The sequence below is a fragment of the Palaemon carinicauda genome, chromosome 41 (genome assembly GCF_036898095.1).
Source record: "Palaemon carinicauda isolate YSFRI2023 chromosome 41, ASM3689809v2, whole genome shotgun sequence".
Lineage (NCBI taxonomy): Eukaryota > Metazoa > Arthropoda > Malacostraca > Decapoda > Palaemonidae > Palaemon > Palaemon carinicauda.
The window spans coordinates 8,663,640-8,682,260 of NC_090765.1; the positions used below are offsets into that span (position 1 = coordinate 8,663,640).

At 36.9% G+C, this 18,621-nt stretch overlaps 1 long non-coding RNA gene across 2 annotated transcripts in view; it reads left to right on the forward strand.

Moving 5' to 3' along the window:
* The first annotated feature begins 11,345 nt into the window (after positions 1-11,345).
* Positions 11,346-18,621, forward strand: part of LOC137632252 (uncharacterized) — a 93,016-nt gene continuing 85,740 nt past the window's right edge. The window contains exon 1 of one of the 2 annotated variants that reach the window (XR_011042027.1): positions 11,346-11,592. This is a non-coding gene — a long non-coding RNA (uncharacterized lncRNA). The remainder of the gene's footprint in view (positions 11,593-18,621) is intronic. The other variant, XR_011042028.1, reaches the window with a different exon arrangement.

Sequence of the window (18,621 nt, forward strand, 5' to 3'; positions counted from 1 at the left end):
CTGGGTTGTAAGTAAAGGTGAAGAGAACCGAATAGCATTAAAATGTTATTTATTTTGTAACTCATTGATCTACTTTCTACTTTTTCGTAGTTTCTCGAAGGGTGGAGAGAAATTATATTTTGATTAATGTAACCTCCTATCCCTAAACACAATGGTCAAAGAGCTGATATTATTATAATTATTATTATTATTATTATTATTATTATTATTATTATTATTATTATTATTATTATTGTTGTTATTATTTGTATTATTATTTTAATTATTATTATTATTATTTGATGTTATATTTAGGCAACTTTAACAATATGAAGCATTTCAACGACAATGTTGAGAGATACATCGTATCTTTCTCGTAAATCGTTTACGTGTGAGGCTGTAATCCTCCACACCATTTTTTTTTAATCCATGCAGATAACCGTAGCCATCTTGCTGGTGGATGAACTTGTGGGCAGTAGGCTGGGAACAACTTTTGGGTCTATCATATATGAGTATGGGATGTACACCTTTCAGGTCACATATCCACAATTAATTTATTGGTAGTAGGTTGGCCAGGGCACCAGCCACCCGTGAGATTCTACCCGTAGAGAGCTATGTGGTCCTTTAACTGGCCAGACAGTACTATATAGGATCCTTCTCTCTGGTTACGGTTCACTCTCCCTTTGCCTACACATACACTCAATAGTCTGGCCTATTCTTTACAGATTCTCCTCTGCCCACATACACCTGACAACACAGAGATTATCAAACAATTCTTCTTCTCCCAAGGGGTTAAGTACTGCACTGTAATTGTTCAGTGGCCACTTTCCTCTTGGTAAGGGTATAATAGACTCTTTAGCTATGGTAAGCTTCTCTTCTAGGAGAAGGACACTCCAAAATCTAACCATTGTTCTCTAATCTTGGGTAGTGCCATAGCCTCTGTACCATGGTCTTCCACTGTCTCTTGGGTTAGAGTTCTTAGGCTTGAGGGTACACCCGGGCACACTATTCTATCTAATTTCTCTTCCTGTTGTCTTGTTAAAGTTTTTTTTATAGTTTATATAGGAAATATTTATTTTAATGTTGTCACTGTCCTTTAAAATATTTTATTCTTCCTTGTTTCCTTTCCTCACTGGGCTATTTTCCCTGCAGGCATGTGATGATTGATGGAGAACCTGGCTCACATTCAGTAGACCAAATTGGATGCTGCTACCAGCTTACCTGCTACAAGTTCGCCCAGTTGTAAATGGATACTATTATTTACAAGGGATAGTTAAATTGTCATGGGAACGCTTCTGAGAAGCAGGAAGGCTTACTCTCTCTCTCTATCTCTCTCTCTCTCTCTCTCTCTCTCTCTCTCTCTCTCTCTCTCTCTCTCTCTCTCTCTCTCTCTCTCTCTCTCTCTCTTTTGCCACCACCTTCTCTAAATGTGGTAGAGGCAAGTTGTGACAAAAATATTAATGTTCACATGTATATTAAAGTTAATTTCAGAATTAATTGGAATTGAGTCATTATTTCTTTAATAATACTTACTGCATCGTTATACTTATTTAAATTTCTTGTGAAAATTATTTTAAGAGCAAATGCATTGCATAATAGATGCTCTATTTAACTGTAAAACAAGAAACCTTCAACGGGTTTCACTCGTCTTGCTCTGTAAGACCAGAAAACCTCTTTTATACATATGACATATGAAGCCCTCCAAAAAGGCTATGTCGCTAAATTCGTTAATTAGACAATGGATGGATCTTGTATCGAATAATGGTCTACTTAAATATATACAGTATACATACACACACACACACACACACACACACACACACACACACACACACACATATATATATATATATATATATATATATATATGCTAAAATAAAACTTCATTATCTTCGAGCGGAGACAAAACTGAAAATAGACTGCAGTTGAAATCATATGAAAATAATTGCACCAAAATATTTATTGTTGAATTCAATTAATGACATTATTTACATTTATTCCCGCCTGTTAGTGTTTTATTACATTAACGATTTCATATCACCAACTTCATATTCTGCCTTGTTTCCAGTTCCTTGAAACTAAAGAGTCCCAGCCTTTTAACTTTTTTTTTTTTTTTTTTGACTGGCTGCCTACGCAAGAGCCCGTGTCCAATCAAAAAGACTTGACGATCTAAGCAAGTAACTTTTTTTTAAAGTTATTCTAATTTTCTTCGATGTAATATGAAATATGAACTGGGACTTTAATGATAAATTTAATCAATAAAATCCTAACTAACAAGTTTGTATTTCTTTGAACTTAGAGCTATTTTCTAAGCTTTCAAATTTCACGTACAATCCATATTCATATGATACTTGCCAGAAGAATTATGGAAATATAAAAGGTAACTATTGGGCACAATAAAAAGTATTATTTAACTGTACATCGAGAAAAGTTAATGGTGTTTGACTTGTGCCTTTTTTAAAGAAGAAGAAGACTATTCGTCAGCTTCTTGTATTACCAAATAACATTAGCAAAATAACCTGAAGATTGCATATTATCTAGGTAAACAGAGAATTAATAGGACGATAAATTAATTTTGAATGAAAATATTGTTATTTTAATGCCTATTTTATATCAGCGTGAATTTTATATTACAAATCTGTAAGCTTAGATAATAATAATTTATTGAGGTTACTTTTTATTCACTATAATAATCAAATACACTATGACTTCATAAGTTGAATTTGATTTCAAATTTATATTTCATATTGGTTTGATGAAGTTGAGCTCGTGTTGTCTAAAATCCACACCAATATTTACGTTTTTAAAAAGTACCAGTTACTATATTTTTTTTTTTTTTTTATGTTTTATAGTTCCTTCAACCTTCAATAGTTGTCTGTAGCGTTTCTGCCCAGAAGCAGAGAGAGTACAGGGAAGAAAGGAACGTCCCTTGGATTTCTGTGAGTATTTGGCCGTTTTAGTAGGGCGCATTCGCAACAGGTGGCGCTGAAATTGAAAGTGTTTTTCAAATTGGTAAATTTTACCAACGTTCTTTTCGAACTATTATGGGTGCTCTTGTATCAGGCATGATACATATAATTGCTACACTATGGATAAAACGTACTCATAGAGTTTCTGTTTTCATTTAAGCTAATGTTAATGTTGTATTTCCATCCTTCTCATGGGAATTTGAAATTTAAAAATCTGGTAACGCAAACTCGAGTCTCCCTTCAAAACAATTGTAGCAGCCTGTCGCCATATGTAAAACGAGGAGTATATGTTTAATGTATTACCCTTCAAGCATAAACTATCATTTTTTGGGCTCAGGCCATGTCGTCCTGATGGAAGTTCCTTCATTAGTAGCTTCCTAGGTTATATTTGACTACAGTGATATATCCCAGAGAATTTACCAAAGGTATCCAGAATTCTAACTCCTGGAGCGAATATCCCTTGAAGATTTTTAATAAGGGATATCGCATAAAATCAGAGGACGTATTCTTGACATGTCTCATAGCTATCTACATCCCTAATAGCGTTTTTGCTTCGAGGGGAAAAAGTGGCTATATATATATATATATATATATATATATATATATATATATATATATATATATATATATATATATATATATATATATATATATATGTGTGTGTGTGTGTGTGTGTGTGTGTGTGTGTGATTATAACTTACAGAATGTGTACTTTATCAAAGCCCGAGGTTATACATTAAAACAGTGCTTAATTGATTCTAAGACCACTTCAAGAGGCCCCTATTTCACTAATGTAAATACAAACTTCTACCTCTAGAAATAAGAATCCAATTAGATGCTGAAAAAAATAAGAGCATCCTTTTCTGACCATATCTCTATAGTAGAGGGGCGAAACATGAAAATTGTTTTTTCAAAATAATTTTCTGTTACAAGCCGGCATCCACCATATTTTGTTAGAATATGACGTTCTGCATTCAGTAAGGGTGGATGACACTTGAGATTTTTACAATAAGGGCCAAAATTAACCCTTTTTAGCGAATACGCGTTTTGAAAAAACGACGAAAAAGCTGAAGCCTCGTTTAGGAAACACTCTGTAACTTAACCATCTTGTATGCTATACATGATTATGATACCTCATTTTGTAGCTTATGATAACACCTTTACAATGAAATAAACAAATATGAAGGATTTGGAAATTAAGGGTCCTGATAAGGTCAAAGGTCACGTGATCACGTGATTACCTATTTTGGGGGGTATTCAATATTCTTGACCTTTGCCCGCATATATTTCTATAAAGATGGTTTTAATCTTAAGAGGACATCCTTAGGCAGTTTTTAAAAGTAAAAGGGTCTTTCAATTCCTATTTACCTAAATTTTATGAGGGATTGAATTTCGACCCTTTTTTGGGAAATCACTAAAATCGTTGAAAATCGTGTTCTGACTACTTTGTTGTGATAATAATTGCTGTTATTATATAGGCCTATATAAGAAGCTTTGTGTTAAAAATAAAGTCTTAGAGATGTAGAATAAAGGGTACATGCAGTTAAAAAAGAGGTCAAAGGTCATGTTCATCATGGATTACATAATTTCACGGTATACATCACATGTAGTGAAATTCTCCCCTAACTGTAACTCTAACCCCAACCCCAACCCTAACCCTAATCTTGTCAGGCCTAATCCTGGTGGCCTAATGCTATGGACCACATGTTGCTCAATGTTTAGTAGTGTTGTTTGCACATAGATGGCAGCATTATGAAGTCTTTTGTTTTAAGATGGTGGATGACTTTCACTCTCTCAATTGTGACAAATTCATCTTTTCCCGTCTCAACGATCACTGATTAAGCAAGGCAAGTTTGATCTCATAATATAGTAAACCACAGTGCATAGTAGGGGTCGCTTGATGTAAGTGATGCATGTCTAATTCATGTGGCAATTAGAAACTATACTCTATCGGATCCTTTAAGGCGAACAAGGCTGGGTTTGGGCCGGGAGCGGCGATGCCATATCAAATATTACCATCACGTTGTATGGTGTATGGAGGCAGCATAAGTTAAAAAAATGTAAATATAATTAATTAATAATAAATATTCGCGATTATTAAATGCCCTCGTAATTTCTTTACTTTTAATAACAATAAAATTACACATTTCTTCTTAAACTTGGCAGAAAAATTTTACAGCGCTGCCACATCCTTCTCAGGCGTTAAGCTGACCTCAGGGTATGAATATGTCAAACAGCGTGTGTCTCCATAAAGACGGCTCAACCAAAACAGTCAGTCATTAAGGAGTCTGTCGCCCTACCAAGAACATGGAAGGAAGTCCTCGTTATACAAATAAAAATTTTTTACATATTTTTAATATAAAAGATGTGCAGAAATAAATCTCTATAATCCTGGCATTCTTGTGTATCGTTATCAGTATAACATTCATGACTCAAAACTATCACCTATTTGTTTTGATAAATCCTTACAAAGACTATGAAACACAAATTGATATTTTCATCAGGTATGACACTCAAGCAAAAGTATCTTATATTTTGAAGATAAAAACGTGCCAAACCTAAAACAAAATATTCAAAGTAAATTGCAAAGCTAGAACAAAGTCCATAGAAAGAAGGCATGAGAATATAAAAAGAAAGTGTATCGGATACTCTTAATGAATATAATTGGGCGTCTATACTACGTATAGATAATATATTTAATTGTTGTCGATAATTCTGTGTAACCCATGTATCTTTATGACACTATTTCAGTTTACCTGCCTAAATTTACACAGGATCTCTCTCTCTCTCTCTCTCTCTCTCTCTCACACACACACACACACACACACACACATATATATATATATATATATATATATATATATATATATATATATATATATATATATATATATATATATATATATATATATATGTATATAACAAATGGTAGAGCCTCCACGAGATGGAATTTGTGAGTGTAGGTAGATAAATTCACACATACGAGTTGATTAGAGAATGCGGAAACTCAGTAGTATGGGATAATCCCTAGAAAGGTCCAGTATATTGCCCCAGGAGACATTCGAGCGAAGGGATTAAAAAGGGTAAACAGGAGCGGTAGGCCTTTAAACACTCCAGAGAAGGACATTTGGCAACGTAGGAGACAACGCCCGGATTGCCATGAAGGAGCCGATAGAGTATAGTGAAATGTATTGCAACATGTGCTTCTTAGGGACCATCTCATAATCAATAACATGTTTCTGTGTGCATGTTTTGTTTAAAGGATTAAAACTTTCGTCAGTCATGCTTACTTAAATCATGTGACTGCTATAGATCTACTGATGTACAGCCTATTAATATACCATATGGCTCTTGCACTCAAAATTATTTTCCCAGCAATTTGGGAGGGGGCATCGTAAAAGTTATATGTCATCTTTACTTTATCCCCACATCCCTAATGTGAGTTCTAAAGCTAAACTATATGATTTCAGACCATGGAGCCAGTTGCTGCAATAGAAAGTCTTAAACGCCAGCGCATAGAGAACATTTCGCTCGACAAATGTATTATCTGCCAAAAAGGAAGTGTAGATGCTTTACGTAAATCAACCCCTCGTGGTGTTGAATCTATACAGCAGGCATTGAATATTCGAATCGCACATAACTGGTTGCAATCCGAAAGTTTGGATTTTGAAAAGGTTCACTGGCATAAGGACTGCTACTCAACTTTCACTAGTAAGCAACATTTAGAACGTCTGAAAAAGCGTCATGTTAATGCCTCGGTAGAGTCTCACAGTGGCACGGAAAAAACAGCAACAACAACAACAAGGATCGGTCGGAAAGCTATTGAATGGACTCGGTGTATATTTTGTCAAGCTGATGGTGAAACCCTTCGCCAAGTTGTAAACCTGGAGACGTCAAGTAAAATAGTGGAAGATGTAGATGATGATATCGATGATGAATGGTGTCACCTAGAATCTGGCCCTACTCGCCTTAAAAGAGACGAAGATGATGTTCAGAAGATAATGGAAGAATTCAAAAGATTTGTTGTATTTAGCTTCAGTGAAGAACATCACGAGGACCTAGTTTGCCTGACAACAAGAGACGTTGTTCCAGAAGAAATTACAAGGGATATAATGAAAGCCCCAATAATCGGAATGTCACTTCTGGAATCCTTTGTAGCTACCAGACTTCTTGAAAAGTCAAAGGACTTCTATGGAAAAATAGCCAGCACAAAAACTGCAGCCGTCAGCTCCATGTACAAAACTCAAGCTCCTTCAGTAGTTGGGAAACAGAAGGAAGTCAAAGCCGACCGTGATCTTATTCACAGATTGTTCGTTGCTTCACAAAGTGGGAGAGAGGTAGACTTAGTCAGTATCTTACAGCATGAGCTATCCCCAGTCCCAAGGGCATTTGCTGGAACAAATCGTCAACTTCATACAACAGATAAAGCTCAGCTACAGGACTTGCTGGCAAAGGATATAGAGATCCCAGTTACACTTCCCTTGAGTGAAGCCAAAACATGCCTGCTTATCGATGGTCAAGCACTAATACAAGCTATTGGAAAGCCAGAAAATGTCAAAACCTTTGGTGACCTAGGTGAAGTGTTCTGCACAAACATCTTGAACCGCTTTGGTACAACATACTCACGGATTGATGTCTTGTTTGATCGGTACATTGACAATTCAATAAAATCAGGTACACGCAAGAAACGAGCTGGAAAAGCAAGACCAATTAGACGTGTCATCAGTTCAAAAGCTGTAAAAGTTCCACCCAACTGGAAACCCTTTATGAGTTTGGCTGCAAATAAAGCTGATCTAGCTGCTTTTCTATCCAGATCCCTTGTTGAGAAAGCTGAAAGAGAGCTGTCATCTGAGTACAAGCTTGTTTTAGCTGGAGGCTTTGAAGATGTCTCAGGGGTTTGGTCATCCTCAAGTCGGACTATTGATCACCTCAAATCGACACAAGAAGAGGCCGATACTCGTGTCATACTTCACGCCGAAGATGCATGTATCAATGGGTATGCAAGAGTGGTATTGGAATGCAGAGACACAGATGTGCTAGTGTTGGCACTTGGTTTCAGAGACAGGCTACCAGCACAAATATGGATGTACACAGGTAAAACGGGTAAACGGCCATACTTTCCAGTACATGAGATAAAACTCCCCGGGGAGATTGTAAAGAACGTTATAGCTTTTCATGCAATCACAGGATGCGATAGTGTCAGTCAATTTGCAGGAAACGGAAAGAAAACAGCAAGTATTCATTCAGGAGCCTGAAAGTTTGGAACAGCTAGGGTCTGTGGAGCTGACTCCAGAAGCAATATCAGGTGCAGAAAGATTTGCTTGCAGGCTCTATGAAAAAGATTGCGATCTTATTAATGAAGCAAGAGTAAAGACCTTTGTCCAGGGAAAGAAAATCCTTGATGCCCTTTCACCAACTAAAGATGCGCTTGACAAACATATAAGGCGTGCTAACTACCAAGCCCTTGTCTGGAAGAAAGCCTTGACTCCATCTCCCGTGCTACCTAATGCGACAGACAGTGGTTGGATACTTGAAGATGGAATGATAAAGCCAGAACTAATGACATTAGCACCTATTCCGAAAGCTTGCACTGAGTTAGTGACCTGTTCATGCACAACTGGCTGTGGCAAGAGATGCGGTTGTGTGAGAGCAGGGCAGAAGAATTGCACAAGTGCTTGTGCTTGTGAGGGCTTATGTAACAATAATACAAACGCAGAGGATGATGATACAAACTAGCTAGTCAGTGAATATGTTAGAAGTTAAGTAGTTGAACTTAAATGACTGCCTATGTGTGCATACAAGTAACTCAGTGGAAAAGCAATTTTGACTTTTAAAGCAACTTGATCATATTGGATAATTATGTAATCATATTGGATAATTATGTAATCATATTGGATAATTATGTAATCATATTGGATAATTATGTAATCATATTGGATAATTATGTAATCCGCGATGAACATGACCTTTGACCCTTTTCAACTGAAAACACCCCTTATACACTGTACTATTCTAAACACAATGATTATAATAGAACAATAGCAATTAATATCACAACAAGTATTCAAAACATGATTTTCAATGATTTTAGGGATTTTTCCAAAAAGGGTGGAAATTCGATCCTTCATAAATATTAGGTAGAAAGGAGTTAAAAGACCCTTTTACTTTTAAAAACTGCCTAAGGACGTCCTCTTAAGATTAAAACCATCCTTATAAAAATATATGCAGGCAAAGTATGATATTTGAGGTCAAAAATATTGAGTATCCCCAAAATTGGTAATCACGTGATCACTTGACCTTTGACCCAATTAGGACCCTCAATTTACATAATCTTTCATTTTTTTTTTTTTGTAAAGGTGTTATCCTAAGCTTCAAATTGAGGTATCATAATCATGTATAGCATACAAGATGATCGAATTACAGAGTTTTTCATAAACAAGTCTTCAGTGTTTTCGTCGTTTTTTTCAAATTGCGTATTCACTAAAAAGGGTTAATTTTGGCCCTTTTCGGAAAAATTTCAAGTGTCATCCACCCTTACTGAATGCAGGATATCCTACACTAACAATATATGGTGGATGCCGGCTTGTAACAGAAAATTATTTTAAAACCTTAACGAGGCCTCTTTTCAGATTTCGCCCCTCTACTACTATTAGATATGAAAAAAATGTGACCTAACAAAAGACAATATTAGACCATACACCACTTTTCTTCTCCCCTCCTAGTGTAGTCTTAGGCAGAGGTACTATTTCGGGTGTGTGTCTTTCACATATTCTGTAAATTAAATTTGTAATATTATATGTATACATGAAATACACAGCCTAACCTTAACTTGTATTTTGTAAACGAATAAGCAACAAGCTATATATGTATGAAAAAAGAATGATCAATATGATTTAATATAGATCTATGGAAAATCACTAGATGAACAATATTAGATCATTTATTGAACAATTTTCACAGTAACGTGAACCTTCCGAAATACTAAAACCCCTTAGAGTTTTTTTTCTTCTTTTTAGCCAACTGGTAGGGCGCGTCCACAATAGATGGCGCTACTAAGGCGCACGGTTTTTTTCCCCCTTATTTTATAGGTAAACTTTCCTGTCTTCTCTTTACCATTTTTGGCCCAGAATTGTGTAGCGGATAACGAGCCTAGATTTGAATATGTAAACATTGCCATATTTGAAGTAATTTATATATTCTCTATTAAATATGAATTTACATAAGATTGCTAACAACTTAACATCTAGATATTCGTATTTTGACTCTATGATTTACTAATCATCTCAAAGTGGTGTTAGCATTTTAGGGTTGTTTCCCTTTAGAATTGTGGTCTGCATCACATTACCTAAACATGAATCATTACCAAGCTTTTGGAAAATCCTTGCTTCCATAGCAACAAATATATTTATGAAACGATACATTATGATTTAATCTACGGACCTCTCACGGAACATTTAGCTATTTTGAGTATGATATCGTTTTTCAGTTTTGCATCTACCATCAATTTAGAATTTCGTCTATTTTGCTGCTTTACCAGACACCATGAAGAAAATATCCTTGATGATTCATATTATGCAGCTAAACAGAATGATATTGATCCGAAATACATATATAATTCAAATTATTTTTATCGAAATTTTTATATTTGATCCTAAATATGTCCATTAAAGAAAATTCGAAAGTTCAGACTGTAGGTATTTGATAGAGAAGTATGAACACATACAAGAGTTGCCCTTAATATTTTCCTATTTGGTATTTTTGTTGGTTTTTTGTTAATTAGTCAAATATATTTAGATAAAAACTTGTAGTTCTTTATTCGTATTTTCTCTGGTGGAGTTTAGCACGCATTGATCAAAATCAAAAGCAATGCTTTCGTCAATAGTATAAAGTTGCCAGTTAATCAATAGATGTTCATTGCATAGTGATTCCCATAATTTATTGAGGAGCACAAGCCTAAATTATATAAATTATATATATATATATATATATATATATATATATATATATATATATATATATATATATATATATATATATATATATATATATATATATATATATATATATATATATATATATATATATATATAGCATTTTTCGTTTTTCATAATGATATACTCCAGTATTTTTATACTTATATAGTATCGGCATAATTTTTATCGATACGCTGTTTCTTTAGACTTGGTTCCTTGAGATAAATTCTTCTACTTACAAAATATTCTCGTAAATTTATATTTTTGGAGAAAAATCTCTTTACATAGATATGATACTCTTGAAACATCATTTATTATACAATTTATACTCTATTTTCTGTTAATCTTTACACTATTGCTATAATAAGCTATAGCACAGTCTTCCCAGGGATCCATTCAGTTCTTTATCAAAGCTTTCGAGTTCATAGATACGGTGTATGGCATTCATAAAAAAAATTTATGCTATATAAATATGTTAAAGTATGTATATTTCTTAAAGTATATCAAAATTCAAGTACACGTTATTGGTTTTAGGCTCGTCACCCACTAAAGACTCGCGACTGACGAGTCGGAGGTCACATTTTTCGTGGTCGATGCATTTCGTCTTTGTTTTTAATCTCTATTTTAGTCTTTTCTAAAGGCTGTAATATTTTTTCCACACTAAATGCTGAGTAAGTATACGGCATAGAGGCTTTATTTGTTTATCTAATGTTTGTTATATAGAAAAAGGATTGTTTTAAATATATATATGGCCGTAAAATTATGTCTAAGTTCCAAAGAACCTTTGTTTGGCTGAAACATGGCGTCTGCTTTCAGGGTGTAATATTTATAATTGTCATGTCTAAGTAATGGTGTGTTGAATGGATGTGTTTATATGTGTATTTACATACGGTCCTGCGCCAACACTATCATTACCTACTGTTATCTACCTTATGAAACCAGAAAAAAATGCGTAACCATATGTATAAGGTTAAAATTGTTTTTACGGACGGGGAAACATTTTGAACAAAATATGTTTTCCTGTAGTAAATGACATGATTTAACCCAGAACTTCATTTCAACCGTAAATAAACAATACCACCAGTTCGACTACTCACTCATTAAAACTTGTATAGGTAAATTTTTAGTTTCAGCCAAATTTGGAAAAATGCAATAAAAATATATTTGTTGCATCAGAAATAGTGTGGTTTCAATGAATTTAACGTTTATTTTGACTGCAAACCAACCGATTTAGAGATTTACTATGTATACCCTAGTTCATCCCACCAATTATGGGGGACACCCTTTGGGAACCGGGGTTTTGGGTGGGGGAAGGGGGGGGGAGGGTGTTTGGGCATTGAATGATAATTGCAATAAATGAATAATTAATGTTCCAGCACCCCTCCCCCATACCCCTAACTAGGCCTACCGGGGGGAGGGGGGTAGGGCCCCCCAACGACCCCCCCTTAAAGCCACAGTAATTTTCAGGGCTCCACAGAACCTAACAAACCCACCTAACCTAACCTAGGGGCCCTGTACCCCTACCGGGGGGGGGGGGGCTTCGCCCCCCCTGCGACTCCCCCTTATGGCCACAGTAATTTTCAAGGCACCACAGAACCTAACAAACCCACCTAACCTAACCTAGGGGCCCTGTACCCCTACCGGGGGGGGGGGCTTCGCCCCCCCTGCGACCCCCCCTTAAGGCCACAGTAATTTTCAGGGCACCACAGAACCTAACAAACCCACCTAACCTAACCTAGGGGCCCTGTACCCCTACCGGGGGGGGTTTCGCCCCCCCCTGCGACCCCCCCTTAAGGCCACAGTAATTTTCAGGGCACCACAGAACCTAACAAACCCACCTAACCTAACCTAGGGGCCCTGTACCCCTACCGGGGGGGGGGGGGGGGGGGCTTCGCCCCCCCCTGCGACCCCCCCTTTAACCAGGGGTAAATTTGAATATATATATTTTGTTAAATCACTTCTTACCTTAAACGGAAGATGACGATGAAGATGTGGAAGGTTGTGGATGACCCTCTTCTGAATCATCAAGTACTGGAATACGTTCAGCCTCTGATTGGGGAGGATACAATTTACTGGCTGCAATAAAAAAATGATGGAGCAGCTCCTCCTCAGGGTATTTATGTATAAAAATGAACCGGGACAAATACTGCCTGAAATATTCGCAACGGTTACCAGGGCGTTGTATCCACTCCTTCAGCTCCCGCCAAAGCCGTTCAATATTTTGTGTCTGGGTTTCGGGGTTCGAAGGATCCACAAAATTCTTGGAATGATTTACACTGCGGTGATCGTAACCCAGAGAGCCCAGAGAATTGTAAGACCGCCACTTATCACTCACAATAATGCTGCCCTGTTTAATGTATTTCTGAACTAAAGGGATGAGGGTAGCTGCATCACGCTTTTGCGGTAAAGGGTCAATTAAAGGAACAATAAATGTTTTTTTGGACTCCCTCTCAATACCTCCGAACACCCATATATCACTTAGAGGCCTTCCACGGTCAAACTTCCGTTTACCAAAATGAGATTCGTCAATCTCCACTATTACACCATCACCACCAATAGGCTCTTGGTTATCAAAACAAAATTCAGTTACTTCTGAACAGAAGCTTCTCCAGTCTACACTAGTAGAAGAAGATATACCAAGGCCCTTTATAACGAAATGGTGGTCCCAACACTTATGCAACCAATGGTTGACAAATAAAATTAATTTCCACGGGGGAAGGTGGGACCCGTGCAGAAAAGTTCCCTTAAAATCACTGACAGTGTAATTACACAAACGTCTTTTTCGCGTTTTAGGTATTTTTACTGATTTGGTACAATACCACACATGTCTATCCTCACGAAAATGTAAATCCGAATCACATTTACCACACTGGACACTTAAAGGTAATACGGAATGCTCCCTTAAAAAACGATTCACTACTTCAGGAGTTCCATTATAATTCCCATGAAATCGGCCGATCACATCAAAATAGGAATAACGACATATTTCACACAACCGTACCGGAGGATCCATGACAGTCAAGTGACGTGTGAAGAAAATATAGAAACCGGAACTTTTGAAAACCGAAAACAAACGACAATCACGGGTTTCTCCCATAATGAAATAGGGAAAAAAACAAAATACTGTCGTTTACAATGTTATATTGCACGAAAAACAGATCCTTGAAACAAGACTGAGAGACCAATGAATCGTCCAATAATAACCCTTCAAAAGAACCCAGTAGTATTTTGATTGGAGGAGCGACATTAGTGGGAGGAGCAAATGCGCATTCAAGCAAATGTTGTCACATTGCGCAATGGGGAGGAGCCAAGTAAGATGAAAACAGATATACAAACGAACAAGAGCTACCTTGCGTGCCCATGGAAAGATAAACACTAAACTTAGAAAAAGTCAAGACCTTCAATTCCTGAAATATTTTTTTTCTCTGTAAGTATGCATTAGCGACAATAATGTATTGAGAAGAAGTGTTTTGTTATCACATGCTTTACTAGGAAAATATATTAATATAATACATTTCCCAATTTGGTTGAATCCAAAACTTTACCCTTGTATAATTGAAATTAAGCCAAATTCTGTGAAATTACTCTATTTACTATAGGAAAACTTATATTTTCTGTTCAAAATGTTGGTAAAGTTTTAGATTCAACCAAATTGGGAAATGTATTATATTAATATATTTTCCTAGTAAAGCACGTGATAACAAAACACTTCTTCTCAATACATTATTGTCGCTAATGCATACTTACAGAGAAAAAAAATATTTCAGGAATTGAAGGTCTTGACTTTTTCTAAGTTTAGTGTATATCTTTCCATGGGCACGCAAGGTAGCTCTTGTTAGTTTGTATATCTGTTTTCATCTTACTTGGCTCCTCCCCATTGCGCAATGTGACAATATTTGCTTGAATGCGCATTTGCTCCTCCCACTAATGTCGCTCCTCCAATCTAAATACTACTGGGTTCTTTTCAAGGGTTATTATTGGATGATTCATTGGTCTCTCAGTCTTGTTTCAAGGATCTGTTTTTCGTGCAATATAACATTGTAAACGATAGTATTTTGTTTTTTTCCCTATTTCATTATGGGAGAAACCCGTGATTGTCGTTTGTTTTCGGTTTTCAAAAGTTCCGGTTTCTATATTTTCATCACACGTCACTTAACTGTCATGGATCCTCCGGTACGGTTGTGTGAAATATGTCGTTATTCATATTTTGATGTGATCGGCAGATTTCATGGGAATTATAATGGAACTCCTGAAGTAGTGAATCGTTTTCTAAGGGAGCATTGCGTATTACCTTTAAGTGTCCAGTGTGGTAAATGTGATTCGCCTTTACATTTTCGTGAGGATAGACATGTGTGGTATTGTACCAAATCTGTAAAAATACCTAAAACGCGAAAAAGACGTTTGTGTAATTACACTGTCAGTGATTTTAAGGGAACTTTTCTGCACGGGTCCCACCTTCCCCCGTGGAAATTAATTTTATTTGTCAACCATTGGTTGCATAAGTGTTGGGACCACCATTTCGTTATAAAGGGCCTTGGTATATCTTCTTCTACTAGTGTAGACTGGAGAAGCTTCTGTTCAGAAGTAACTGAATTTTGTTTTGATAACCAAGAGCCTATTGGTGGTGATGGTGTAATAGTGGAGATTGACGAATCTCATTTTGGTAAACGGAAGTTTGACCGTGGAAGGCCTCTGAGTGATATATGGGTGTTCGGAGGTATTGAGAGGGAGTCCAAAAAAACATTTATTGTTCCTTTAATTGACCCTTTACCGCAAAAGCGTGATGCAGCTACCCTCATCCCTTTAGTTCAGAAATACATTAAACAGGGCAGCATTATTGTGAGTGATAAGTGGCGGTCTTACAATTCTCTGGGCTCTCTGGGTTACGATCACCGCAGTGTAAATCATTCCAAGAATTTTGTGGATCCTTCGAACCCCGAAACCCACACACAAAATATTGAACGGCTTTGGCGGGAGCTGAAGGAGTGGATACAACGCCCTGGTAACCGTTGCGAATATTTCAGGCAGTATTTGTCCCGGTTCATTTTTATACATAAATACCCTGAGGAGGAGCTGCTCCATCATTTTTTTATTGCAGCCAGTAAATTGTATCCTCCCCAATCAGAGGCTGAACGTATTCCAGTACTTGATGATTCAGAAGAGGGTCAACCACAACCTTCTACATCTTCATCGTCATCTTCCGTTTAAGGTAAGAAGTGATTTAACAAAATATATACAGTATATTCAAATTTACCCCTGGTTAAAGGGGGGGGGGGGTCGCAGGGGGGCGAAGCCCCCCCCGGTAGGGGTACAGGGCCCCTAGGTTAGGTTAGGTGGGTTTGTTAGGTTCTGTGGTGCCCTGAAAATTACTGTAGCCTTAAGGGGGGGTCGCAGGGGGGGCGAAGCCCCTCCCGGTAGGGGTACAGGGCCCCTAGGTTAGGTTAGGTGGGTTTGTTAGGTTCTGTGGTGCCTTGAAAATTACTGTGGCCTTAAGGGGGGGTCGCAGGGGGGGCGAAGCCCCCCCCCGGTAGGGGTACAGGGCCCCTAGGTTAGGTTAGGTGGGTTTGTTAGGTTCTGTGGTGCCCTGAAAATTACTGTGGCCTTAAGGGGGGGTCGCAGGGGGGGGCGAAGCCCCCCCCCCCCGGTAGGGGTACAGGGCCCCTAAGTTAGGTTAGGTGGGTTTGTTAGGTTCTGTGGTGCCTTGAAAATTACTGTGGCCATAAGGGGGGGTCGCAGGGGGGGCGAAGCCCCCCCCCCGGTAGGGGTACAGGGCCCCTAGGTTAGGTTAGGTGGGTTTGTTAGGTTCTGTGGTGCCCTGAAAATTACTGTGGCTTTAAGGGGGGGTCGCTGGGGGGCCCTACCCCCTCCCCCCGGTAGGCCTAGTTAGGGGTATGGGGGAGGGGTGCTGGAACATTAATTATTCATTTATTGCAAATATCATTCAATGCCCCAACACCCTCCCCCCCCTTCCCCCACCCAAAACCCCAGTTCCCAAAGGGTGTCCCCCATAATTGGTGGGATGAACTAGGGTATACATAGTAAATCTCTAAATCGGTTGGTTTGCAGTCAAAATAAACGTTAAATTCATTGAAACCACACTATTTCTGATGCAACAAATATATTTTTATTGCATTTTTCCAAATTTGGCTGAAACTAAAAATTTACCAAAATGGGTATGTTTTGCCCCAAATCTAATGGTTCTTGCCTAACTGTGCACTCGCTTCCCTCGCAAAAAAAAAAAAAAAATCGGTATTATTGTACTTTTTTACAGGGTAACATAACCTAGGAAAAAAAACTACTTTTTTTTTCTACAGAATCAATGGAAAAGGGTCCATTCTCTTCGAAAAAGACACTCGTTCCTGTCGGAAATGAATAGTTTCAGTATATATATATATATATATATATATATATATATATATATATATATATATATATATATATATATATATATATATATATATATATATATATATATATATATATATATATATATATATATATATATATATATATATATATATATATATATACATATACATATACATATACATATACATATACATATACATATACATATACATATACATATACATATACATATACATACATACATACATACATACATACATACATACATACATACATACATACATACATATATATATATATATATATATATATGCTGATAATAGGGGACCCCCAGTGGGAACTCTTGGTTTTAGTTGGGGAAAACATACTGGGGAAACGGTATATAATTGTAAAACAAGCCTTTTCTTCTCTATACATTACCTTCTTGGATGTATAATAAACTGATGAAAAATATGCTAATTATCTACATCCTATACTAACAGTATATTTATCATTTATTTGTTGACATTCTACAAGTTGGTTGTAGTCGGTCTCATTCGCTCGTTTGTACATAGAAGCTTTTGATTTTCTATGCATAAACTCCTCCCACCTTTGCATAAACTCTGCCTCCACCAATAGGATTACTTCTTCTCTTATAACCCCTCCCCATTTTCCCCCTACGTCATTTTACCTGCCACATTCAAGTATTCTACTTCACCCGGTTTATTCAAGTCTTTTACTTGATCCAGCACGGCTTTACCATTCCTTTTATGTAATACCCACATATACATATTACGTTTGACCCAAGAATTACACGTTTTATTATTCGTTATTTTATAAAATCACCTCATTTTATATTCCCATTAAATATTATTTATTATACTCTCCATTTTTTGCTATTATTCCTTTATACATTTTGTTATTACCTTGTCACTCCCAAATCTCACATAAATACTTGCTCTGGACAAGTTTCCCATCATAGTTCATTCATGTTTACTATCTACACTTCGTTGTTTTTCCGTTAACCAATCACGAACCCATACGTATGGAAAGTTTGCCCAGGGTGGTTAATATTTCCCAACCCCCCTTCCCTTATCTCTTGAAGTGGTCTCTCCCTACCCTTTCCAACAAATCCTTTTCCGTGGAAACCTTTGTCCAAGTCAGGTCTTTGTTAGTTCAAGTGAGGTATTTTTGCGTATTCTACGATGGAAGTTATAGAAACTCTTAGCGGCTGCAGTATTCCGTACTTGAAAGCATTTCCTAAATTTCATGGTGAATTCTTTGATAAATCATCCAATGTTGATAATTTTCTGAAACCTCATAATGTTTACAGTGTCCTAAGTGCCATTCGT